Here is a 27,870-nt window from a genome sequence, read left to right as displayed (position 1 = left end):
AATAAACAACACAGACCCAGAGTTACCGCTTCCTGGGTCTCTGCTGCAGTGCCTGCACATGCACGCAGACTAGTGACTAGGGCAACATGCCACAGTTAAAGGGGCGACACACCACACCCCTCCTTTATTATAACCAAACCAAACAGAGCAACAATGGCCCTACAACCAGTACTATTTCACATATATATAACCACAGCAAACTTTGGTGCTTTCCAGTCCGCGTGCCCATTTGAAACCCAGCGGCCCTATATTCCTGGATCAAACTGTCATACCCGGCGAGTCCTGCCCTTGCTGGAGACACCCCTGGTCACTTGCATTACTGTAGGACAAGAAGAATAAATCCTCGTCAAACTGCCTTCTCTGTTGCTCTGCCACCTGGACCACAGCTGTTTTGGGCGGTTTCGTGCCCGTAGCTTGTCTCATTTCCTCCCTTGATGAGCTCCCTGCTGCTGGCCCCACTGGACTAGCAGGTCATGGGGCTGGGCAAACCCTTGCGAAATGATCTTCTTTCCCGCAACTCCCGCACGTATGTCCTTTGTTTGGGCACTCATGTGCGTGCGGCAGGCCCGATCCTCACTGAGGGTATAACGTTGCCCCTGTCTCCTTTCGTGGCCACTCCCCTTTTCTTGCCGGCTTATTTCCCTGCCATTTGCCCACAACACACACATACATACATTTCACCCACTGCATGGGGGCTTCCAGCTTGAGCTGCTGCCTTGAGATGTCCATGGCCGAGGCACGCACCTCTGTCAGTTCCTGGGTGCATCCCAGTTCTAGGATTCGGTCCAACTTCAGCCCTGGCTCCCAGAGGACCTGCTTCAGAAGCTTGGCAGAGCTACAGCCATAAATTATCTGAGCTCGGACATAGTCATCCTCAAACTTGCCGAGAGCACAGGACAGCGTGATATTCTGAAGCTTGCCATGAAACTTGTCTCTAAGCTCTCCCCTTCCTCTTATCTCGTGCATCTCACCCTGAACCGTTCATAGTCACGGTTGATCATGGGCATAAAGTATTCATTCAGTGCGCCAATGGCTCTAGCATATGTTTGGTCTCTAGGCCGCAAAGTCTTAGACAGTTTCTGGACTGCTGGGACTGCTCATTACAGAAGAGTTGGCCGTTTTGCCCTTTCTTTGATCTCAACTGCCTCAAAATACAGCTTAAGGTTCTCCACCCACGCCGTCCAACGAGGTCCTAGAGTGGCAGGTGCTCCTACCACATCAAAGGCGTAGAGTGGCACAAGCTGTCCGTTCTGCCGATACACCCTTTGGGCGTCATTCTCCTCATCCCCCATGATGGGCACCTGACGTTGTACGGTGCCTTGTCACAAGGGCGCACAAGCACTCCCTGGAGAGCCACTAACCTTCTGGGTTCCTGGGTTTCCCCACCTGTGACCACTTCCTCGGGATGTCCATGAAGCGCCCTACTGCCCAGATCCAGGGCCACAGTGGGTGGGGCCTTCTCCCCATCCGGGTTGCTACGACACAGACCACAGAGGAACACACCGTGGGGGGGGCGGTTAAGTGGCTGTAATGGGTTGTCCTTCTGCAGGCCCCCATGTTCTTCTTGCCGTCCCTTTATTCAGGGGACTGCTGGCAGCGCAGGTCAAAGAACCAGCATGGAGTGCGTACCTCCCACGTGTTATTTGCTTTAATGGGGACTGCAGTCTGCAGTCAGCAGAACGCGGCTCCCGCATGCAGTGTGCACCTCTAGGTGGATGGGCGCAAGCGCACGCGGCTTCTCCAACCCCTGCTGCACAGGGAAAAACCAGCATCTGCCAGTCACGCTGCAGCACTCAATTTCACCACCGGAGGGCCCAGTAGTCCCCAGACCACGCCTCCTCTTTGTTTGCAGCCGACGCTGCCTCTCCTCACTCGCGGCCGATGCCGCTTCTCTTCACCACCTCCTCCGGGGGCACAGAGCAGCCCTCAGGCTGCAAGCTCCCCAATAGGCATGGGGACCCGTCGCCAGTGTGGTGTCCTGCTCCCGGGGCACCGGAGCAGGATACACCGTGCACCTGAATCACCCAGGTGGACAAGAGGGCTGCAACCACGCAGCTGATGGCAGGGCAGGAATCACCCGACCCGACACCAAGGCTGGGAGCACACGTTAGCCTCGGCTCAGTGGTCACACAGGCCGAGGCTTCAACACAGGCCGTGGGCACACAGCAAGGAAACTTGAAATAAACAACACAGAAACAGAGTTGACACTTCCTGGTTCTCTGCTGCAGTGCCTGCACGTGAACGCAGAAGCCCCTTTTATTGGCTCGAGTCATGACTCATGTTCTTAAAGCGGCAACACGCCACAGTTAAAGGGGGACACACCACAATCTCTCCTTCTTCAAAGGTTTGCCACAACTCACAATCAACACAATTTAATGCTGTGTTAAGATGAATACAAATGAAGGTTAGCTTTTCCTACTTTATTTATATATCGTTACTGTTATCAATAATAGTCTGTGGTAATGGTCTGTAAATCCTGCCTCGGTTTTCATATTTCCTTTTCTAGCCACTCCCGTTTTCAAATGCTCATAGCTTTGTCTCGGATCGATTTGCTTTTTGGTATTTCATACTCGGAGACTGTTGTCCTAGCACGCATGCTCCTGTATTCCAATTAATAATTTTTATTTTACCCAGTATTATAAAATAAAATACATTTAAGATATGGCGAGTATGACCAGGGCAGTTGCTCATTACGGAGAGCAAGGCCAGAGCAGTCACAGAAAACCCATGTGGCGAACACGCAGGTCACATGGTCCTACAGTGCTGCTGATGAAGAACAAAAACACTTACAGGGATGCCAAGGCCCACGTGCACCAGGTATGTAGTTAGGTGGCCAGGATCATACTGACTGATTCCAACATGGCGACACAGTGCATTCACCACTTCAGACAACGGCTGATCCTTTTTAAAGCAACACACACAACACATCACCTTCCATAACAATGGATCAGAGCTGGATCTGTTTAGCACAGTCCAATCATGAAACACAAAGCCAAGGGAAGCAGACCTACAAACCAGAGCCCTCACTATCACTTTAGAAAATAGAAATCGAAAGCTCCCGCTGAAAGCGAGGGTGACAGAATGGGATTCATTTTCTTGAGACAGAGAGTAGTGACATGCTAAAGAGAGTTGAACTAGGAGGTGGGAAGGATGGGAGTAGAGAAGCGCTTGCACGTCTCTATAGAGGACAGGTCACGCTTATCCAGTTAAAAGGAGTCGGACCGGACGGGCCGTAACCGTTACCACTCCTTTGAAGTTGAGACAAAAAGGAAAGGCGCTGATTTTGTTACACACTGTTGCTGCTTACTAAACGGCAGTTCATTTTGTGTAATTCGCGTGCACAACAGCCAATTACGTGGTGCAATGGAACAACTGCCGTTTAGTAAGCAGCAACAGGCAACAGCGTGTTACAAAGTGAGTGCCTTTCCTTTTGCTTCAAAGGAGTGGGTAACGTTCTGTTTCCAGACCCACTCTCTGACACTCCGGTCCCGGAGTGAGAAGTACACCCGGGCCGGCGCTGCACGTGGCACGCACTGGCAAGCCCTGAACTATAGGCTGGGTGCGGCTCACAGTGCAAAGACTTCTGCTGGGCCGAGCCTGTGACCGGAACCGCCCTCCCCTAGACGTAGACGGACCTCCTCACCTTAATAATCAGCAGCACTGAGGACCTCTCACGAACAGGATCGGCAAACAAAGTAGTTGCCGAAGCTACCAAGCTGGCTCTGACTCAATGCTGCAACAAATGGAGCCCAGCAACATGCTTCATTGTGCATGCTTCGGCATGCAACAACTTTTCCCAACCTCTAATTGGTGGATTGGCCCAGAGGTCGTAAAAAAATAAAACAGAGGTTGCACTTGCGACCCCCGGTGACCCCTAAATGACGTCCATGTCTCTTTTCATCACTCACTTTCTCGGGGTTCCCTTCCCCTATGGTTTTGCTAGCACTTTGTCAAGACTTCCATCGGTTGAGCTCAAGTGTTCCTTTTTACACATCAAAGTTTGTAGAACATTTCACCGAAACCTTTGACTGGGCTTTCATCCTTCATCTGACCACTCGGTCACTCTGTATCCTTATCGATTCCTTTCATATATGTTGTTTAATCTTCATTCGCATTTCATTTTCATTACGCGCAGCCTTCAGCTTCTGGCACAATATTTGTAAGCACTCCTCGACACAAACCAGGCTTTCATCCTCTCACTTGACTCACCGGTTGCGAAGGGAGGCTTGCTACTTTCGTGGCTTTTCAACTGAAGTCAAGGCCGTGGCTCTCTCAATCTGCTGGTACCTTCCCAATTTTCGGTTCACCTGGGAGGGCAGCTGGAAGCCTTGTGGCACGGGATACAATAGTCTCTTTCAACTGAGTTGGCTCCCCTATCCTTCTTGGCATCTTGGAGTTCTCACGTTCTGGCAAATAAGGGGATTTCCCTTGCAGCTTCTCTCCCTTGTTTCTCTGACCTCTCGATCTCCTTCGCCTGGCCAGCTACCTCTCTGGACGAGCAGCTCCTTCGTGCCTTTTTCCTCTCTCAAAAGGTACAGTTCACACTTTCACAGGTCTCCCGCGGCCGGGACTCAGACCTGTCTTTCACTTTAGTTCAGTATTTACAGTAGGCCTCCCTCAGCTGGGCTCGGGCCTTTTGCTAAAAAGTTCACACATCTCCCTCAGCCGGGCTCAGGCCCGTTTAGGCCTCCATCAGCCGGTTCCATGCCTTTAGCTCACAGTTTCTCAGGTTTTGGACTTCCAGTCCCAGAGTGCATCTGTCTCCTTTGTTCCTACTTCGCTCGCTCCCCAAAACAGCATTCTTGAGGTTTAGGAGCAGCATGAGCACAAAGGGATGTTTACCTGGGGTCAGGGCCCTACCACCTACCCCTCAGAGGACTGGGCTCCCCTGTTTCAGGACCTCCGATGTTGGTGCCACCAGGAAACCCCAGCTGCCCCTGGGTTTGGTTTCCTGGAGGCACAGCTCCTACTCCACACTGCAGCCTCCCCTGCACACTCAGGCTCAGTGTCTCGGTAGTTCTCCTTCCTCCAGGCCTTCCAGGTTCCATCCAGCTCCACCCGTCTCACTCTGGCTTCTCTGCACCCTTCTGCATCCCCAGCTCCCCCTGTGTGTGTGTCTCAGTGCTCCACTTTTTATACTGGTGGGGAGAAGTAAAAAGGTGTGAGCAATTGTCCAGCCCTGCCTAACTCTGCCTGACCTTGTTAATGGGACACGATGGAGACTGTTAAAGTATATTTCACATAATACCACCTAGAAACGAACATTGACCCAAGCACATTTGCATCGCACTGAAAATCGCATTTGAATGAACTTGAATAAAGCTGACTATGCCGCCATTTTAAAGTCATCCGCCATTTCGATTAACTCTGGCTTTCTGTCTCATGTTAAAATTTCTGTTTTTGGCTCCAGCAGAGAAAAATGAACTTTGTACTGTGTCAACGTAGATACGCATGTTGAGGCTGCTGAAAGTGGATTTCTTGCCCTGCACTAAGAAACCTTGCAGCTAAAGTAGAGTTGAACTGAACAGTAATTTAGATGTTGTCTGTATCAATAGCATCATCCTCGTTCAAACAATGGAACAGAATTTTGAATAGCTGAAACCGTGTGCCTGTGCAGAAATCTGTGTGTTTGTTCCTTGAAACTGGATTAACTTTAAGCTTGAAAACAAATGTTACCATTGTATCGTATGTGCAGAAAAACATGTCTAGTGTTTGAGGAAAACTTTGAACAATGTATAGTTATTTGAATCTGTATTAGTTATGTGAACTGGCTATGAACCCTAGTGAATATGTGACACAAAGAGGGGCTGGACGATGAGTCTGGGATTATGAGAAAATGTATAAATACTGATGTTTTTGAGATGTTCAGCACACTCTCCCCTCACGGTGTCTGCTGGTACACACTGCGAGGCGTTGGGAGCCAGATAGCTATCTGACCAATAAACTGCACATGTACTTTTGAACTTGTGACTGGCGTATTTCATTTTTGGTGGTATTAAGCCCTGATATTTCTTTTGATCTTTCAGAGACCGCCCATAGGAGCTCATGGTGTATTGGTCCCTATGATTAATCTCCATCGCTCTAGTCTGCCTCTTCCTCATTCGAGTGGTTTTGTGAAATAGCAGTGTGGAGGAATTATGGGAATTGTAGTTGTCGGGACGAAATGTATCAAAATCATGGGGGTTCTTATCAGGGTGAAGGGAGTGAATATACAAAGGTGGTTTTATTTTCCTTTTGTGCTTCTTTCTTGTTGTTATAGAAGTATACTGGGGTTTGATGGGATTTGATTGACAGCCACCTGAGTCAGGGATCCCCAGAAACAGCCTGATAGAAACACCTCTGATTTCTCACACAAGGGATGGAAATCGCTAGCAAAATCCAGTCATCTGGTCAATCTTCAAACAATTCTGCATCGGTCACTTCTTGAGAGGCATTGTGGGATCAATACACAACACTATGCATGGTAGGCAGTGAACAAGTCAAAAACATTATGTCGAAAGACAAAATGTGGAAAAAAAAAATGTAGACATTTTTTTTGGGGAATGTTTTCTTTTTTTATTTACATGTTTTTTTTGGGTTCCGAGAGTTAAAAAATATGGGAAATACAAAAAATGTTTTTAAAAAAAGGTAGGGTTGGGGGGAACCCCCCATTTCGAACAAAAAGCAATTAAAAATAGACATTCGAAAACATTTTTTCAATTTTTTTTTTCCACATTATGAATTTCGACAAATGTCATTCGAATTTATCACTATAAACCACTATGCACCACTCGCATCTTTCCGAGTCAGTTCCAATTACAACAAATAATTTAACTGACACCACCAGAACCTGCAAATCTAGGAATATTGTTCCTGCCACCAGTTCAGGAGACACCACAGGTCGAAAAATGAAATAAGACGGCACCCACCAACAAGCCTTCCAATTTGGGGCACTGCTTCAAGAAGCACTGGTATGCCGTACACAAACAAATCAGCGTTGAAAGAAATGACGCAAACCACAGTTTCTCCTCCCCTCACATGCATTATGTCAGTTACTCTTATGACACACATGCCCAGATTGGCACACACTATCCCTTCATCTGTGAAAGAAACAGTCATATTCAATTTACTCAATAGGTCTCGCCCCAATAAGTTTATCTGGGAACTTTCAGAAAACAGCAAAGGTGCACACACCATTTTCCCTCCTATTTTGATGTCAAGTTATTTTGTATAGGGACCTGTGGTGACAGCCCCAGAGAAGCCCTGCGTGCCAAGAGTTTCACCTGATAATGGGAGGTTTCCCTCACTGATGCATGATTTAGTGCCACCTGTGTCAACCATGAAGATGAATTGCTTGTTACCTATCTCAGCGCCCATCAAGGGATCCTCGTCAGGGTAGACTGTCATGGACAGGACTGGGCACCCAAGAGTTCTCTGTGGGCTGTCCTAGTCGCGTATTATTTGGTGCCATGGAACGTGAAAGGTTTGTTCCCCACCACATTCACTCTTTGGTAGGGCACGACAGTTCCATTCGGCACTGCATCAGTCGTTGGCAGGTTACTCCCGTACATGGTGTTCTGTTGGGGCATCAATGGTTGCGTTACTTCAGGGTGTTGCATTTGCACACTTGAGGGTCGAGGTGGTAATTGAGTGTAGGCCTGGTGTATCTCATAAGGTATGGATTTCGGCCTCAGGAGTTGTACCTGTGGTTGGTGCTGGGGTGGGGGTGGGCAATAGTTGTTATATAAATTGTATCCCGCCCCCTGCCTGCTCCTAGAGTCCCTTGCAAAATATCCCCACTTTCCACAGCTCCAACATTTGGAGGGTCCATTCCTGCTCCCTGAGGCTCCATACCCCAAAATCCCTCTTATCCCCCTCTGAAACCGCCCCTCCCGCCTTGCTGACCTCCTTGCTGCCAATCTGAATAGGGTGGCTTGGGTACACCTCCCCACTGTCCTTATCCCTCTCCTGGACAAAATGCTGCTATCCGGACATCTGTAGGGGCCAGGGTCTGCTGCGCCACCTCAGTTCGTGCACTCAATGGTACTGCCCCCTCAACTGATATCATCGCTAATTGATTCTGTACTAGCTTAGTGATGTATGATGATAGTTTGTATTTCCACCCACCCCTTTGAGTCAATGCCCACAATTTTGCCAAGCGCCTTCTACACTTCCTTGGGTGAGCCCCTTTTAACAAAATAGAAAAGGTAAACTGGACAGTCCCACTGGTCCCCAGTGTCTGCCCGCCACATCTCCTGAACTTTAATAATGTATTGTGCAGGGTCCTCGTTGTCCCCCATGGTCTACTGCATGATAGACTGCAGGTCTGGTGTTTCAGAGTATGTTCACCGCAGCGTGTCCCACACTTGCGCTCTGATATTCTTGGAGGGCGCCCCGCCATGTGCATCATCATCTAGTTTTACTCCGGGATATCCTGGTTTAACCCACACCTCTGCAGCTTGGTCCCCTATTGCAACAAGTAAACTTTTCATATTCCCCACAGCCAAGGGAATCCCCAGTGTTTGTTTTTCATATGCATAGATCCATTATCTGGCCCTGGATGTAAGGTGTGGGAGCAACCTAATCAGATTATTTGTATCAATTTGCTCCCAGGTCATATAGCGCATCCTACCTAGGCCTTTGTGTAACAATGGCATCTGAGTACCCGTGTTCCTACCTTCTTTACGTCCAACACTTCCCTTTTTCCTTGATACTGCCACCTGATCAAACATGCTCCTCAACCACAGTCCCAACAAACGTTCCACTTGTGGTGTGATCTCTGCAATCTGCTTGTTCTCTTCATCATCCTCAAATTCATCTATAGTATCCCACTCATCTTCCCTTAACTCTCGATCTTTATCCTTGTCAGACCTTACATTTTCCGTGCTCCCTGCCCGCCTGCCACCGCCCCTTCCATCTCAATGTGCACATCCTTGATTGCTGAACTGTCTATCCTGAACAAAATATATCCTACCCTCCATTCATCTAGCCCATTTCCCTTCATCCCTCATCCTTACCGCCCTCAATCAAGCCAATTCCAGCCGTGTAGCCTCCAATGCCTCCTCCGGCTCCTTCTGTACCTTACTGGGGTATGATAGCACTTTGTGTTAGTATGTAAGGAGGTGTGGGGCATTGACCGGGGTGGGCACATATGTTGGGTTTGTGTATCCCATGGCTGGGCGAGTGGTGCGTGGATAAAGCCCTGTGTGTGGGAGAGCAGATTTGTTCGCCTGTGTAGTTTCAGATATTGCTTTCCAGCCCAACACTCTGTGGTTGGTGTCCCCTCTTGATCAAGGTCCTCCACATCCTCTATCATCTTCCACAGATTTAGTGTTTCTTTACTCTTTTGAAGTTGTTTACCCTTGTATTTAGCAGCTAGGAATCTGTACATGTGATCGAATATCCCTCTATTGTGAGTTCCCTGCTCTGGCCAGGAGCGGGGCATTCCCATTTGTGTCTCTGCCGCCCATTGTTTGTGATACTTCCCAATTTTATCCTGATACAAAGGTAATGCATCATACATGTACTCCCGTGGCATTCCCCCTCCCATCTTTGCAATTTTACTGGTAAAAAAAATCCCCGATCTTTATTCCTATGCGCTGTGCACACTTTTATTGCAGAAGTCACTACCAGTCCACCGTCCCATCACCCTCTGTCACTCCTTTTCCCTCCCCCCTCTTCACACATGCACACACACCACTGTGCTGCACACTCTCAAAGCTACCTATTAACACTAGCCGATCTCTGGCCTCCACCTATGCACAGAAATCGTGATACACTAAAACAACAATCTAAAATAACAAGTTAAAACAACAACCACTACATCGAGCCGTCCAATTATATGGAGCTCCTACTTTTTTGCCTCCTTATTACAAAACAAATGGCACATCATCTTCCCTCACTTGGAAAGGTTCCCTACACTCCTGTTTTTGCTCCATAAAATCCTCTTAATTAATCCCAAAAATTATGTATATAATAAAAACCAAATCTCGCCAAGTGGCCATATCATACTCTACTTTCACTCATGCATACCACACACCCCCACGCACGCTTTCCCCCATTGTTATTACTCGTAAGGGGTGTACTCATGTCTGCGTGTTCACCCAAGCTCCTCCATCAAAGGGTCCCAATAACAGCCTGCACTCTCCCAGGAGCCATGCCCCACTCCAAAGAGCAGACAGGAATTCTGTAAAAATGGCTCCTGCACACCTCTGTGGGCTGTGTGCTTGGGACCGATCACTGCAGATGGGTTTGGCCCCTTCAGAGAAGCGGCCTGGAAGCTTCCGTCCTCGCAGGGGCTGCTGGGATCACGTTGGGGTCACCAAATGTAGGAAAGCCCCTAGACACTCACACCAGAAAAAATACAACCCAATAGGGAAAAACGCCCAATACACCTCCTGCAAGGATAACAGGTTTTATTTCCATACAAAAGGAAAAAGCACCAACAAAGAACTCTGCTGCTGTGGCACTTTGTGACAGAATCTGCATAAGCAACCCATTATAAGGGTTCACAGTGTCATCAGTGGCATCGTTACATAGAGTAGACACCTGTGTGGCTGGTTGGTGTGGCACTACACATAGGTCACCTGCTCCATAGGGGATGCCAGGCCATTGGTCTCCGCCCTGTCCGTCCATCTTCTTCCACGTGGCTGATGCTGCAGTCGTCAACAGTTAGAAGGCGGTCAAACAGCAATTATTTTACAAACTAATAAACACATATTTATCTATATAACAGTGCGCCTGGTACAAGCAGACAGGGGCCCAGGGGAAAAGCCAAGGTCATACTAACTCACACCCTTCACTCACTCCCAGGCAGGCCAGTACATCTCCAAGGTCTCCCGCCCTGGGCTTGGGCTATAATTTCATCCCTCCCTGCACCTTGCATTACAAATCAGATGACCTAGAAGTGAAGGCAGGAAGACCATGATCTATGATCTTTTTGATCGATCGGGGGTCCAACATCAGTGGTCTGGGGTTATATGATATCTTAGAATTCAGGGGTCCTAAAGCCAGGGCATTTGGGTGCTATAACTTAGGATAGGGCCTGGTGGGGGTTGGAGGCATGTGCTCTCCTTCTCATGAGATTGCACTGTTCACAGACACTCAGACCTCCTCACATGCCCTTGCAGGGCACATTCTTCCCAGGGAGTGAAGGTTGACAACATTTTAGGACAATTAAGGGTTTATCGATCGGTGCAGCTCTGGCCTTATCAGTATCTTGGATACAACCTATTCCTTTGCTCATGTTCGCGGCCTAGGCCTGGGGTGCTGACTACCACGCTATGATCAACCTTTGTGCCCCAGTATGGCTGCTAGTTTCTAAGATGGTTGCTATTCCTGCATGTGCACTATACCTACAAAATATGAAATAATTATATAATCGTGTGCAAGCCTGTAAGAGCAATCCCCCCCCCACCCCCGGCCCCTTGGGCTCTTACATTACCAGCCATGGCCTTTGCCTTATTCTAAAGCACCTGGGGGTGCAGGAAGATAGTGTCCCCTTCCCACCAGTTTCACTAATGGCCATATACCCATCGGCTCAAGACAGGATGCCCACACTCTATAAATGAGTGCCCAGAAATACTTGAAATACAAGTACCTAGATTGGCTGCAAGATCGTAAAGCTCCTTCATATGTGCAATGATAAGGAACTAGAAACAACAGACTATCAGTATTTGTTTATCTTTTACTCGTTTGACTGGGAGATATTTAGTAACTGTATGTAGGCAGTTTGTTACATGTACTCAGGAGTGTTATGCAAGTACAATAAGTCTATGATGTAGGGGTCTCTGTATATCCTATTGGGCCAGGTGGAGGCACGATTGCCTATAGAAGATCAAGCAATAAAGGTATAGTCAGACATTCACAAAATGCCAGGCAGGCATTAACCCTGCTACCCGTCTCCTGTATAACCACCCAGGTAGCAAATATGCCTTAACAAAAAAGTGGTACGTGCGATGATAAAAGTTGCAAATACCATAGTAGAGTAATAGAAAAGTAACTACCCTTAAAATCACAGTTACTCAAGAAAACAGAAAAAAGATAAGACATTAATTCCCTGCAAACCATAATCAGATACAGAAACGTATATAAAAATGCAAAAAAAGGAATAGGATATCCTTTGTATTCCAGTGTCAAAGCAATCAATGTAAACCACTGTTCTCCATAGAAACCAAGCTTTGGAATGTGTCACATTGCACAGTTTGCTTCACCTGGTAAATTGGGTCTTATATTGTGACAACTTTAATAGCAGACAGGCATTCATTGCTCCTACTGATTGGCACCATCTGAGATCCCGATTCTTTGTTTAAACGCTGCCAAAAAGGATGCTGGTTTAGGTGCATCATATTGTAATACTTGGTGTCATGGCAGATTTTCGTTCAAAGATACCCATTTTTTTTCATTCTGTGCCACCTGGCCTTGTAACTGCCTGGGCATCAAAATTTCTCGTTTTATGTTTTGCCTTAAGTGAGTACATGAACTCTGAATGCCAGTGGGAGGCCCGAGAATGGGCGAGGGCTAGATGGGCACCCAGGAGTAAGGAGTGTGGGGGTGTCTGGCAGAGGGGGGGGGGGAGAGTGGTTGATGGTGGCTGTAGGAGGAAAGGGCTTGACGTGCAGAGAGAGGCGGGGGATGCTGCTATGCATGGAAAGTGCTGTCACCTTTCAAGGATACCATGCCATGTCACATTTCAAGGATACCAGGCCATGTCACATTTCAAGGATACCACACATGAACTGTGTGAGGCTTGTCCTTGCAAGCCATGGAGCCAACACCACCAATGAGCCCTTCCACTGCATCTAAGATTGTGTGGGACGTATTGGCGATGGCGACAGCTTTCTGTTTTAGCTCTGTCTTTCTCCCCGAATGACAGCTTCGAGACTGTTTTTTGCTCACGGCACAGGCCCGCTGTTTTTGATTTCGGCAAACTTCCCCACTTCTCCCATGTGGTCAGCGACCTAAAAAGGGTGCCAGGTTGGAACGGGCAGCAGGATCTATGTACGGTTCATGCCCAATTGCACGGTCACACTGGGCTATAGTGGGCTTCTCGGCCAACAAAGCTATCCTTCAACCTAACAGTACATATCACCTCTGACAATGATAGTCTGCCTCCATCCATGCATAGTGGTCTGGGTAGAGGCAGAGTTAAGCTTAAACGCCAGGGCGCTTTACCATGTGGCTTATTGGCAGGGACTGCAGCAGCTTCCACTATTTTATTTATTTATTTATTTTGCATTTGTATAGCGCACATCAACCCAAAGGCATTGCAGCACTGTTACTTGTGGCAGCCTTAGTTACAGAGAAGCTACATACATGTGATGATAACATAGTTCAGGTATACAAAAGTAAGGTTCATGGTTCGAGTACATTATGCCATCATTATACCATCATTCAGACACAGATTTCAGCTTAGGACACATTATGCAGGTGTATAGGTATGCTCATTCTCGGTGTGTGAAGAAGTAGTGTTCCTGTCTTGGATGGGTTTTAGTTGAAGAGCATAGTTTTCACCGCTTTGCAGAGTGCCAGGTGGGAGACTTCTGCTCACAAGGGTGGTGGTACCATGGTTGTCTCCTGGCATAAGTCTGAAGGTTCCGCTAGCTGTGCCAGCCAGATCAAAGCCGGGCCAGTAAATATGCCTGGCATTCTTTCCCTCTTACAAATTAGTAAAGAATTCCATATTCCAAAATAAAAGACAGCCGATTACCTTCGCTGCTGGGATTTAAGAGGTGGGTTGCTTTCCAAGTCCTGCGGATGGATAGTGGCTGCTCTTTGTTCTATTAAAACTGGAAACGGCATAAGGTGTTAATGTTAATTGCTGTTCTGGCGAGCGCTCTGGTGCAAAAATGTGACCTTGTTAATTCACGAATGCAGAAAAACCAGTGTTCAAATAGAAAGTAAAGATTACCACCGGGTTTACTTACGGTGCTTTTGTTTGCACGAGTTACTGACTTGCTATTTCTTCATCACTTGAGTATTATGGTTACCAACCAGAGCAGTACAAATGCATATGTTGGAGGATCTGGTTTTGCCAGAGGGCCTGACTCTTGGTCTCTCTCACATGCGCCAAACTGAGTACTGACTGAGCTAGGCCTTGAAGCTGACTAGCTCTGCGCATGCGTGACTTCATTTATCATTATACAAGGGGCTTCCCAGGCTTGCACATCACTAGCGCAAGCAGCATGCAGTATTTAAAATAAACCTATGTCCTGGCTATGCCTGCATTCCCTCTCATGCATGCTAAACGCTATTAATATTAACGTATCAGCACAGCAGAAATGAAAGAAACAGACTTTCTGTTTCTGCAAATCTGCATTTCCCATGTACACCTATAAAATGCAAAGTGATTGCATGCATATAACAGAAGAAAAAAAAGCCTACTGTCTGTGTTCACCTAGCAAATGTGTGCGCCTTTCTAAACGCACATCAAGGCTCTCTTTCCGCCGCCCTGCACTGAAACTGCCAGAGAAAGGGACCTTGGGGAGCTGGAAAGCAAGCTGCCAAAAATATGACTCAGCTGGACAAAGGTTTACTTGTTTTAGAACAGTCTGTACTTTTTTTTTATCTGGTTTACACTGTATTCAAGCAGATTAGGATATTGACGAGTGATACTTGTTGGAGGGAAGAGATGCCTAGACCTTGCTAGCAGATTCTGTCCTTTCATTTTTATCATATCACACCGAGTCTGCAGAGAGTTAGGAGATGTTTAGATGAAATGTAGGTGGATGGGGTCTGCAATGCATTGACTCAGTGCAAGAAAACCTGCAATTAATGTGACCTGCAGCACATCTTTCCCCTCTATCTCCCATCTAACAAAAAAACCAGTGGGTCACTTGCCCATTAAGCAAAACAGAAAGGTGATGGCTGGAAGGTTTCAAATCACTCATAACCACTGGCACAGCTCTGGGTTTGAGGTGTGTGCTTGAGGCTGAAGGTTATGTATGCTGGTACTGGAGACTTAAGATGTTGTACTAGTGGCTTACAGATGTTGGGACTGAGTGTTCGAGATGTAATGTGTTATAATAGAGTTGAAATGCATTGTATGCAAATATGAAATCTTTACGCAGGGTAATTGAGACTTACACTGTTGGGGTGTTGAAGGGGGTACTGGAGACTCAAGTTGCTAGTTTGCTTGGGTTTGATGGTGTTGGAGAATGTTGGAGACTTAAGTTGCTGGAGGGCGGCACTGTGTAAACATGAAGGTGTTTGAGCAAGGCATTGGAGGTGTAATGTGCTGGAGGGCGGGAGTGGGTGCCAGACATCTAAAGCTGTTGACAGAGGGCCCTTAGCAACTCGCAGTGGAGGGTGGTGAAAATGGTTGGGGGTCATTCAGGCTGTGGTTAACTGGCGGGAGTGGGTTACTGTGCAATGGTTCAAAGTGCACTATTGACAAGAAAATCCCTTTGCGTATTGCCCAAATGTAAAAGCATTAAGTTGTACAGCCTCCGATTGTCTTCTGGTTGGACTTGTGTTGGTCAGTTGCTGTTTTGAGTCTGTGGCCAGACACTTGGCAGGCACTGGATATCTGCGCTTTGGGGCTAAGGCCTCTTCAAGATGCTCCGTGTTTACAGTTTAGCCTGAATGATGTACAATAGTCCATGTTGTCGCGTTGGATGTCTGCTTACATTCACAGTAATTTGGTAATATGGGCCTACACACACTGATATTAATGATGATGATGAGTTATTTAAACCGCACACAAAGACAAGCCAAATCGTATGGAGGAGCAGATGGAAAGATAAAAGGCGAAAGGAACTACATAGCATTAGACAAAAGCATCAACTCATCGAGGGAAGCCTACTTTAAAAGAACAGCTTCTACTATTCCTATTATTCAAAAAGGAAGGTTTTCAGAGCTCTATGGAATTGATGGAGTGATTCCAGGGACCTAATTTCTTGGGGGATGCTATTCCAAACTTGGAAACATAAACAGCAAATCTTCTATCACCCCTGGTGACACAACCAGAGCGGGGGATATTCAATAGCAGATGGTCCCCCGAGCGTAACAGCCTAGTTAGTTGGTATCGACTGGGCTTGTCAACGGGGTAGGCTGGAGCAAGCCCCTTCAAGCTCTTATATATCAGACAGGCAGTCTTAAATTTGGTCCTGTCATCGACTGCCAACCAATGAAGGGAGCGTCGTACATTTGAGGCATGATCATGTCTATTCAGGCTGCCGGTTAATCTGACTGCTTCATTCTGGTCACTTTGTAGTCTCTGTAGTTGTTTTGCAGGAATTCCAACAAGACTATTGCAATAGTCTAAGTGGGAATTTGCCAGTGACCCGACTACCACAGTAGGTTCACTGCTTGGAATATAGGGCAAGACTTGACTCAACATACGCAGAGAGTAAAAAACCACCTCAACCATGGTACTAACCTGACTTTCACTGCCAAGATTATTTTGACAGATACAACCAAGTTGTTTTATCTTGGAAGCAAATTTAAGATCAGCCCCCCAAAAAATGGGAATCCTGGGGGCATTTTCCTGCCGTAAGAAGATGTTTTGGCCCAAACAGAGCAACCTCCATCTTGGCTGGGTTCAATTGCAGCTGGTTTGCTGTCATTCAGTGACTGACTTCCTCTAGACATTGATTGATGATGGAAAAAGTGTGTTCAAGATCCCCTACTTTGATGAAGACCTGGATATGTTATGTTACTTGTCATTTGTATAGCGCCTTATGTATCATTGGTATGACTTCAAAGCGCTGGTAGGTTGAACGCCCTCGGGAACCATAGTTCAGGTCAGTAGAGAGAAAGAGTGTCGTATGGTGCGTGGGTGCACCGGCTATGTGTGCTGCTGGTATGGTTGTTGGATGATAGCTGCTTTATAGCGATAGGTGTGGTGCTGATGAAATCAGTTGGATGTGTTCAGTCTGGTGGGTGGACACCTAGACTGGATTCTGGCTGTGTTAGGCCTGAGGAACGCCTAAGCTAGCCGGAATGTGCTCAGCTAGCTGTGTTTTATTAGGGTGATGAGGTGTTCGTGGGGTCTTGTTCGTATGAGACCAGCTGGGCCGAATTTATCATGGTATAGCTGTGATCTAGTTGAATGATGGTGTGTAGATCAGAATAAGCATAGTGGTGTGATATGGTGGATATCAGTACAAGTGCCTGCCTGAGACCGGGGACACAAGCAGGACAGTGGGGACATACATAGTGACATACATATATAACGACAGGATGGATAGGGGTAAATATGGGATAGGGATACATAAGCGGATACTGGTACATGGCATATATAGGCGATACAGATATTAGATAGCTTCACGGTGAACAGGTGTCTCCATCCATATAATCCGCACTATTTGCACCATCCGTGACATCCGTAACATCCGCGCCATCCGTATCATCCGCGCCATCCATAACACTAGCACCATCTGCACCATACGCACCATCAGTTCCATCCGTTCTGTTCACTCTGTCCGTTCCGTCCACTCCATCAGTTCTATCCACTTCTTCCATTCCAATCACTCCATCCGTTACATCCACTCCATCCGTTACATCCACTCCATCCGTTACATCCACTCCATCCGTTACATCCACTCCATCCGTTACATCCACTCCATGGGTTCTATCCGTTCCATCCACTCTATCCACACTTCCACCTGCACTAACTGTTTCATCCGCATGAACCGTTCCATCAGTTCCGTCCGTATTACCGTTCCATCCGCATCAGCCGTTCTTTCCGCACCAACCGTTCCATCCGCACCAAATGTTCCATCCGCTCCATCCGCTCCACCCGCTCCACCCGCTCCATCCGTTCCACCCGCTCCATCCGTTCCACCCGCTCCATCCGTTCCACCCGTTCCATCCGTTCCACCCGTTCCATCCGTTCCATACGTTCCATCCGTTCCATACGTTCCATACGTTCCATCCGTTCCATCCATTCTTCCAGCTGCACCAGGCATACCATTCACAGCAACCGTTCCATGCGCAGAAACCGTCCATCCGCTCCAACCCTTCCATCCGCTCCAACCCTTCCATCCGCTCCAACCCTTCCATCCGCTCCAACCCTTCCATCCGCTCCAACCCTTCCATCCGCTCCAACCCTTCCATCCGCTCCATCCACGTCACCCGTACCATCCACACCAATCATTCCATCCGCACTGACCGCTCCACCCGCTCCTCCCATTCCATCCACTCCACCCACTCCATCTGTTCCATCCATTCCATCCACTCCACCTGTTTCTCTGCTCCCTCTGTTCCATCCGCTCCCTACATTCCATCCGCTCTGTTAGATCTATCCGCTCCAACTGTTCCTTCCGTTCCACCCACTCACCCGCTCCATACGCTCCATACGCTCCATACGCTCCATACAATCGTTCTGCTCCATACGCTCCATACACTCCATCTGTTCCATCCACTCCATGGGTTCGGTCCATTCAATCCATTTCATCACTCCGTCCATTCTTCCATCTGCATCAGCCGTACCATCCGTACCAACCGTTCCAATTGCATCAACTGCTCCTTCCGCACCAACCGTTCCATCCCCGCCAGCCGCACCAACCGTTCCATCCGTTGGATCCACTCCATCCGTTGGAGCCACCCCACCCGTTCCGTCCACCCCACTCGTTCCATCCACGCCAACCGTTCCATCCGCGCCAACCGTTCCATCCGCGCCAACCGTTCCATCTATTCCTTCTGTTCCGTCTGCCCCTTCCATTCCATCACTCCATCCGTTCCATATCATCGGCATAAGAATGGAAGTTAATCCGATGACTCCTCAGGATATTCATCAATGGCCGCAAATAGAGATTGAAAAGTAACGGAGAAAGGGAGGAACCCTGAGGAACCACAAAACCAATATGGGTGGAGTCTGAGAGGAAACTCCCCATTTTCACCTGCTGATGCCGGTCTGGCAAGAAAGAGACAACCCATTTCAGTGCATGCTCTGAGACTTTGCCAATTTCTTTCAAGCAACTAAGATGTATGGAATGATCAACAGTGTCGAAGGCCGCAGAGAGATCCAACATAATCAATAATGTAAGGTCTCCTTTATCCCCGGCCTCCAACAAGTCATCCTGCACTGCCAAGAGCGCAGTCTCAGTCCCAAACCCTGGTCTAAAACCCGACTGCAAAGGGTCCAGAAGGAACTCCCTTTCAACAAAGCCCTGCAGTTGGATGACAACAACCTTCTACAGTAACTTGCCTGGCCATGGAATACCAGCAATCGAGCAGTAGATCTGCAATACAGAAATATCCAAATTTGTTTCTTTTCAAAAGTGGTGTGATGATAGATTTCTTCAAATCCACGGCACACAACCTTGCTCTAGTGATTTATTAATAACATTTGTCATAAAATGGGCGATCTCTGATGCTAAACATTTTGCTGCACAGGCAGGCAGAGAAAATAGAAAATCAATGGTGGATTTAAGCTGAGCGATCAGTGCTGATACTTCATCCTCTACTACTAATTTAAAGTCAAAGGTACTGAGCACTCCGACGCTAGGCGCCCCAAAATATCCATTCCCACCGGATCGGGGCCCTTGCCAGAGTGTTGGCGATTCACAAAGATGTTGCTTTGAATCATTTCTAGCTTCTCCTTAAAAAATAAATTAAAAGTATTACCCTGCCTCTGCGATGATTCCATGAAGGAGGTAGACGTAGGGTGACAGAAGTTAGAGATGCTTGAAAAGAGCTCTCTGCAATGGTTCTTTGCAGCATCAATTTTAGCATGAATATTGGCAGATTTAGCCAAAATGATTGCCTGTTATACAATTTAAATGTAGTTTTTGCCCTAAAATGGCTATCTTGAGTATTAGCCTCTCTCCATTTCCCTTCTGCAGCTCTACATTGACTCTGTAAGGGTATACCATAATCATCACATTGCAGCGTTGAGGGAACTGCTGCTAGAACTCGCTGTACTTCCGCACCCCCAATATTTGCTAAATCCTTTGCTTTACGAACTAACACTGTGGGTATATCGATAGGCAACATGCTTCAGCACAAACAACCAAGCATAGTGATCTGACCAATATACCGGTAACGTATCCTTCAAAGTCACTATATGCCCACGTAGCAATAGCACGTCTAGTCAATTGCTTTTAATATAGGAGGGAGAAGTAGACAAGGGATAAAGACTAATAATCTCTCCAAGTTTTTGGGCGATCAAAGTAGTTTGATCGTCCAGCCAAATATTAAAATCTCCCAGAAACAGAAAGTCTTTAGATTTACTTCCAGGTATAGACAACAACGGTTCCAGCTGTTCTAAAAAAAGCATTGGCTGGACCAGGGGGTCTGTACCCAAAGACAATTTTCAAGGAGGAGGAGGGGTTAGTCCATATGACCATCTGGCCCACCTGTGAAACCCTATACCACTCCAAAAGGAGTAGATGAGAGATCCTCAATGACGACATATAAATGACTGCTATTCCACCTCCAACCAGCAGCTTGTCTGGCCGACGGCAGGCTGAAAACAGGGCCTGTTATGACTGCGGCCTGGGTAGTTGACAGTGCTAGCTCTGCGCCCGCCCGTTCACAGCTGGGAAATGAAGTCCCCCACTGTGCCGGCGATGCAGGTGATGCGTGTCCAAGTTCGAACGCACAAAATAATTACTGACGCCAGTAATCACTGACAACACAAGGGTTCTCTGAGCAACGGTATAATATACTAGATATGGTGATCCATTCTTGTATGAAATGTATATCATATTACAGTGATATCGTAACCTTATTTTTCTTAGTGTACTGAGGAACAATGCTATGTGATGTCACTTCTTGTTTTGTCAAGGGATGAGAGGTTGTGTGCCATCACTTCCTGTGATGCCACTTCATGTGATGTCATTAAAGGACCAGGGTCATGTGATGTCATTTCTGCTACCACTGGCATTTTGGTGAAATGATGTCCTCAGCATAAATTCGCAGACAAGCTGAATGTAGGGACACTATACACACACCACAAATACCAGCAAGACATGTGGCAGGTATGGGGATTACCGGAGAACGCACATATAAACAATGGGCCTCTAAAGTCAGGGTGGATAACATCTGTGATTTTTACCCCAATAGGAAATTTTTGTCCTTAGAGCAGCTCAGAGAGAGAGAGGGCACTCCATTTCTCTTGACGTATTTATGTATTTCAGGGTAAGGAACGAAATTAAGGAGAGGTTCTCCACCTTCCCCGATACCCCGCCCACTTGCCCTCTGCTGCAGGAGATCATTCGGGCCCAAGGCGGGGGTTGCCTGGTGTCTCAACTATACAGCCATCATCTATCAGATATTCCATGGGGTAAGGAAACCCCCAGGTGCAGATGGGAGAGAGCATTTGCAACGCAGACTGGATGTGTATAATGCTTCAGACTAAAAATGTCTTGCTAAACACTAGGTTTAAATTGGTTCACTTAATTTTGTACAGCACACATACCACACTCCTAAACTGCATAAATGTTACCCAGAAGCGCTGGCTGAATGTGCATGATGCAAGACAAGTTCAGCTGATGCTGTACCCTTGGCATGGAAATGTACAGCTGTCACCAAGTTTTTAGGGCCGATTCTCGACAAGATTTCTCTCATGATTGGGGAATGTATGGAGAGAGACCCTTTGGTGGGTCTGTTGGGATGTAACAGTGCCTTGCCCAAGCACATGACAGGCACGACTCTTCCTGGTGCTGGGTCGCAGGAGGGTGGCCATGGCATAGTGGAAGGGCACCCTTCCACGGGCCGCGGTGTGTGGCTGGAGGATGTGGCCTACTGTTTTGATCTCGAAGTGACATTTATGCATATTATGCCCAGATGTATGGGGACCATACATCCAATGCCTGATGTCACACCCAGACTCGACCCCTGACGGGACAGGCTGATCTCACTCTTGGACCGTGTAATGACTGGAATGATGACATCTTTTGTATTTCACTATTGTACAAATATGTTGCTCTTTGTATGCTCCACCGGTGTTGTTGCACTATGTTGCTGAAAACCCAACAAAGAAACTATTTTAAAAAAATACAATAAATGAAAAGATAATGCAATAAGGAGCTGAACAATGAGAGAACCCGACTTTCTAGGGCAACTAGGTTGATGTTGAAATTCAACACTACAAATGGCAACACTTGTAATAGAGATTTCTTGCAGAAACGAAAATCAATGAAAGGTCCTCAAAAACTGGAAGTCTGTTCCCAAGCATTTGTAAAGGAGAATAGTCGACTCTGCTCTTTTATTCATAATGAAATGCAACATTTTGATGGTCAAATATCGGAAAAGAAAAGGGAGCTAAAATACAATTTCAGACAACTAAGGAAAAATACCACTCTTCAATCCTTAACTGATCAAAAGGCACTAAAACAGAAATAAAGACATTGGATCAAACTTCATAAAGCAGCACTCTATCAAAGAGATGCAGAAGACATGCTTGTGGCATTGAATCCGGCCAAAATTAAAAAAATTGGTAAATGTATCCAGCAGTCTACAGCTAGATGCCCAGGTAAACTCTATCTCTGAAAGCACCTGAAAATTGCATTACAACTTTATTTTTGTTTCTTCCTCTGAGCCAAATCATGGTCCAACTTTGGATCTTTCCTGGATCCCCTGCTACAATTTGATGAAGATTTGATTTTACAAATAATTAAAAGGGTGATGCCTGCCTGTGCACCAGTACCCAATGGAATCCCTGTCACTGTGAGGAAAGCAGACCGAATTTTATGGTCCAATATTGTGTTCACTTTATTTTCGTCCATTATAAAATCCCACATATAACCTCTATATAGCTGACTTGGGAAGGGCTCCAAGTGTCTGCAACTCTTATTCCCCCCAAAACTGGGCTCCTTCCCTATACACCACTTGGTCTATGTGGATGACGTGGCTATTTTAGATTTAAAACAACTCAGTGTTACAAAACACTCCAACATCTTTAGCCAAGTCATGGCGGACAATGATTTAACTATAAACTAGTCAAAAACTAAAATTATGTTTAAGACACAGAACAAATGATTTAAATGGCATATAAACAAATGCACCCATTGAAGTGGTTGAAACATGGAAATATTTGGGGGTGACCATTGCGCAAAATGTTAATTTAAGAATGCCACAAAAGATCTGCAGACCAAAGCTCTAATACTCTCCTCCCAAATGAGAAAAATGTATTTTAATTATAGAAGGTTCTCCATTCTACCTCTGGCCCGTTTTTGTAAGGGTAAAATGATTCCAACGTTAGCTTTTGGGGTTGAATTCAGACCAGGCTTAGGTAGACTGGAAGACATTAGTGTTCTATCACGAGGTGGCTAATCCTCCCCTACTCTCTTTTTACTATGCTATCTGTGCTAAAAGAACAGGTATCTTGTGCTGCGTTCAACAATTGGCTGAACAAAGCCTCTTCTATATAGGAGGTGGGCTTCATTCTACTGAGAAAGAGATGGCAAACTTACCTATAAATGTTTTTTTTTAAATGACAAGAAAGGATTGGACTGGGACCAGAAAAGAGAATTTGAAATACAAACTGTTTCGTTTTACATGCATGGGTGAGAAACCGTTGGGAAATTGTCCTCGATATTTGAGGAAATCTCCTAAGAGACGTTGGAGAATAACCTTACGTATGAATCTACTCCCTGTGCGGGAAATAAGTTGCATAAAAAGCAAGTGTACAGAAGAGGCAATTAAGTGTAGATTTTGTGAAGATTCCACACAGCTGGAAGACTTAGAACATTTGATAATAAACTGCTACTCTCTTTATAACAAACATGCAATTTATTTAGAATTTCTTTTGTGCGCTTCAGTGATATGTCACAGGAGGAGATTTGGCAGAATATTATGAATGGGGATTCCATTTCATTATCTATGGACATTTTTAAAGGACATCTTAAAATTGCTGTAAAGCTGTACTAATGAAATTGATTACATGTACATTTCTATATGAATTCCTAATATAATGTCGGTAATGGCCCACTGCCCAAGTTAAGGGCCCGAGCGAAGAGAGGGTCCCTCAATGCCGGCATCCGTGCTGTTACCGACAGGGTCGCCCCACCGCACATGATCAGCAGCATGCAAGTCACTACCAGAGAACTAAAAGCATAATCAATTAAACCAAACACTAAACATACAGTCAAAGATGCCAAAAGATAATAAAACTATAATAGGAGATTCTACTTCAGTCTGGTTTTAACTTTCGGGGACTACTAGTCCAGTGTTTATTATGAGGAAATCCGGGATGAAAGTCCCAGAATGCAAAGTGAAAACCAGGACTGGATTATCAATTCCAGAATGGAACATGTTGGCATGAATACAGCTGGCCCAGCAGCAAAAAAGAGGATGAGGGACTAAATCAAATGTACTTTATGGATCAAAAGTCCCAGAATGCAAAGTGAACCAGGACTGGATTATCAATTCCTGAATGGAACATGTTGGCATGAATACAGCTGGCCCAGCAGCAAAAAAGAGGATGAGGGACTAAATCAAATGTACTTTATGCCCTAGGACTGTGGGTGATTGACTGGTAGGGCCAATGTTTTCAGCAGGATAAGAAATCGAGGGGGGGGGGTGGAAATCGAATGCGTTGTGATGCAATACTTTTGGGCGGGACCTAAAAGGGGTCTCATGCAGCCTCAAATCTCAAGTAGCTAATAAAGCTTAAAAGAGGAGTGGCCTGTGTAATTAAAGGAGTGAACCAATGAGTGAACTAACAGAGACAATCGAGTTTACATATATGCAATGAAAGGACAACATTTCTGGTTTAAAAAGGGCATTTAAATATCGTTAATGTGGTACAAATGTTAAACAAAATAAATATATTTGAATATGAAACAGAACGTCAAATCTAAAGGGGTCAGTACACCATGCAAACCCACAGTTCTGTAAGAAATTCCTTATTCATACATACTAGTTAAAGGCATTCTAATGATAATACTTGAACACGTGTGGCAAAACTCAAACAATGTATTCTCTTATAATTTCCTTTACCTGTTTGAAATGGTCCTAATTTCAAATTTCTTTCACTGATGTTGTGATTCTAAGCACTACTGAAGGTGACAACTACTGGTCAAGAGCAATATTGCCACTCATATTCTTAAAGAGATTTGGTGAGCGAGGTTAGTTCAAAGAGCCCTGGCAGAGCCCTGGCTCAAGGGCAATATATGGGACTGCCAGGGCTAATACCTGGCCCACTTAAAGCCCTGGGTAGAGTGCCATGTGCTGGGCTTCCATGTTGGATTGAGTTACGTCAAAATAGTTTATGAAAAATGTATGTTCTTGGTCACAAATATGGGAAAAAAAATATTTTTTACTGCTGGTTGAGGTAAAGAAGAAGGTCTTGATATATAATCTGTTTATGCCTGCCACTCCTTGGATCATACTACCGCCTAATCTGGGCTTTCATTGAATGACTTTGGCAGAGGCCAGCCCCTTCTGCAAGGCTATGTCCCTCGAGGCTGATGTTTGGGACTCCACACTTAGCTGCAGTGACGATCGGATGCCAAGAGGTAACCAGTACTTTAAATGAGCCGGTCCTACCTCGCCCTCTGTACCTGCACTTTTTATTTTAGAGCATTTGAGTACCTGCACTTCTCAACGTCTGAAAGAGTACCGTACTCAACTATGCTGCGAGGTGAAAATGAAGGCTTTTCATTTCACTTTATCGCAACTTAAATGATTACGTTTTTTCCAGGGGAAAGCAGCGCCCTCTCCGTCCTCCTCTCTCCACCACCCACAGTGCCCCTAATGTCTCCTTCAAGGCCCACCCTGCAGAACAAAAGGAGAGACACACATGCATCTACTGTGCTCTTGGCACACCAGGTGCTGAACACTGTTGTGCTAAGTGGGCTTCACCTGTTACCACTGGAGTATTTGATGGAGCAGGGATTGATTTGGAAAGCCTGGAAATTGCCTTTTTTAAGTTGTTTCATTCTTATTAGCAGTGCCTATTCCAATACGTAAATGTTTAAGTAATTTGAGTTGTGATGAAACGTTTTCCACCGAAAACTCGCACACAGCTCCAGTTACCCACCTAATTTCTTATTTAGCAACGAAAGCGAGCAGGAATCAAACTCCCCTTCCAACGCTTAGTTTACAGCTATGACTTCTGCTAGTTTGACTGCACAAAAGAAAGTCTAATTTCATAGATATTCAAACTTTCTTGACACAATGCCTAACAAGTAACTGCAAGTGTGTGTGAAAGGATCTCAGAAACACTCCTTTACCAAAGTGTGTGATGCTTGGCACATAATGTAAGCTCACTGGGCATTGTTTGCAAGCAACAAGGTGCGCCTAAAAGGGACCAGTGGCCAAGAGCGGCGCCAACATAGCTGCAAGGAATCTCTAGGTTCATAGCTTGGGGGGTACCTACAATCTTTCTTTCCATTTAAAGCACTGGAGGTAACTAGATTAGAAATATGCTCCTTACAATGCTCCAACTCAACACAAACTTGAAAATGAAAAAGAGCACAAAAGCAAACCGAAGCGTGTGTGCAAAGAAAAGATGCACTTCTGTGTGTGTACCTCTAACCCCGCGAGCCGTGTTTGGAGCTGCATGCCTATTAATAAGTAGCCGGACAGTCGAGACACGTCTGGTACACTCGAGTGACTCGTCACACTGCAAGCTGCGGTGATGTGGCAGGTCTGCTGGTCAGGCCATCGTGATGACGTCCCTGCCGCGTTGCGGTTGAAGGTGCGCTGCTTTCCTAGGCTTAATGAGTAACTGACTGGCCACCTGCAGGGCTCGCGCATGAAATCCTCGGCATTTTTCCTCACCTGACGCAACTTTCTGTTGCCATTGCAGCTCTGGGGCGGGCGCGGGAGGTGTGGCGTAGCTAGTGCAGACGGTTGTTACCTCACAGAGGGCCAAGTCTCCTGTGCCAGGTCAGCCGGAGCACTAGCTTACTCGGCACCCATGCTTCTTTTCCTAGGGCAGAACTTTTTATGAGGAGCGGTTTTTAAGTCGTGGCTAATTTTAAGAGATGTATTGAGAAATGCAAAGGTGCATTTTTTTTTCTGGGAGCACATACAAAGCACCAATTAGCTGAATACATATACTCCCTCTCCAACAATAAAATATATTGCACAAAACAATTTTAAGCTAACTGCATTATTCTTTAGATGTTCATATGTAATGCACAATAAAGCCTTTATTTTTGATAGAATGTAATTCATCACATCACGAATAAAGCATATATTGAAGTACAAACAGGTAATCTTTCCACACATTACATTTTGTTATGAGTATTTAAGTCTTGAAAATACATTTTCAAAACCTAAAGGACATTTCTTGTCTCCTGCTCAATTCTATGGCAAGACAGGAGGCTCCTATTATGAATAACAATCTTTACTCTGACATCACAGCAGCTGTCAGGATCCATCCTTGGAAGCTATGGCAGAAGTGGAAGTTTTCACCGCGGAGAACCTTCACTTAACAGTCCAGTCCTCAACCAACATGTCTGCCTTTGTTATTTAAACAAGCCCCGCCCACCTCCCGGTGCGTTGTATCTGTGTTGTTACTCCTTGTGATACCAGCGCTCAGCTAAATACTCAGTTTAGCTCCTTCAGTGCCCCCCGTAGTGCTTACTCCTATCCGCTTGCCTTACCTCTGTTTACTCCGCCTTTCCATACTCCCTTGTCCTTTCACGGCTCTTGTCTGTCACTCCTTTTCAGACTTTCCCTTTGCTTTCGGCTTCTTGCCACTCGTACTAGCGGTCCGCCGCCATCCTCGCGTATCTTCGTGTTCCTCTCTGTGCCTTTCGTGGATCCAACCGTTTCTGGTAAGTAGGGACTTTAACTGCTTCTTCCTCTTTTTCTACCTTTCCCTCTTTGCTCGGTCAGTGTTCCCCGTTCCGGGCTCTTTCCCTCTTCTCCTTCCTCCCTAATTGCTTCTTGTTGCTGCTACCTTGTATCCGGCCAAGTGTCCACGGATCGGATCCTGCCTTCTTTTCCTCAAGCCATCTTCATTTTTGTGGACAGAACTAACTCGCTTTA

The 27,870-nt window shown here is 46.2% G+C and overlaps 1 long non-coding RNA gene across 1 annotated transcript in view; it reads right to left on the bottom strand.

Moving 5' to 3' along the window:
* The window catches only part of LOC138567065 (uncharacterized), a 93,587-nt gene extending 67,028 nt beyond the window's left edge, over positions 1-26,559 (bottom strand). The window contains exon 1 of the long non-coding RNA XR_011302093.1: positions 26,401-26,559. This is a non-coding gene — a long non-coding RNA (uncharacterized lncRNA). The remainder of the gene's footprint in view (positions 1-26,400) is intronic.
* Positions 26,560-27,870: the final 1,311 nt, after the last annotated feature.

The sequence above is a fragment of the Ambystoma mexicanum genome, chromosome 2p, assembly GCF_040938575.1.
Source record: "Ambystoma mexicanum isolate Mex_15411 chromosome 2p, UKY_AmexF1_1, whole genome shotgun sequence".
In the NCBI taxonomy this organism is placed as follows: Eukaryota; Metazoa; Chordata; class Amphibia; order Caudata; family Ambystomatidae; genus Ambystoma; species Ambystoma mexicanum.
The sequence above is the reverse complement of the archived record's forward strand: the minus strand, read 5'-3'. Positions and strand labels throughout refer to the sequence as shown.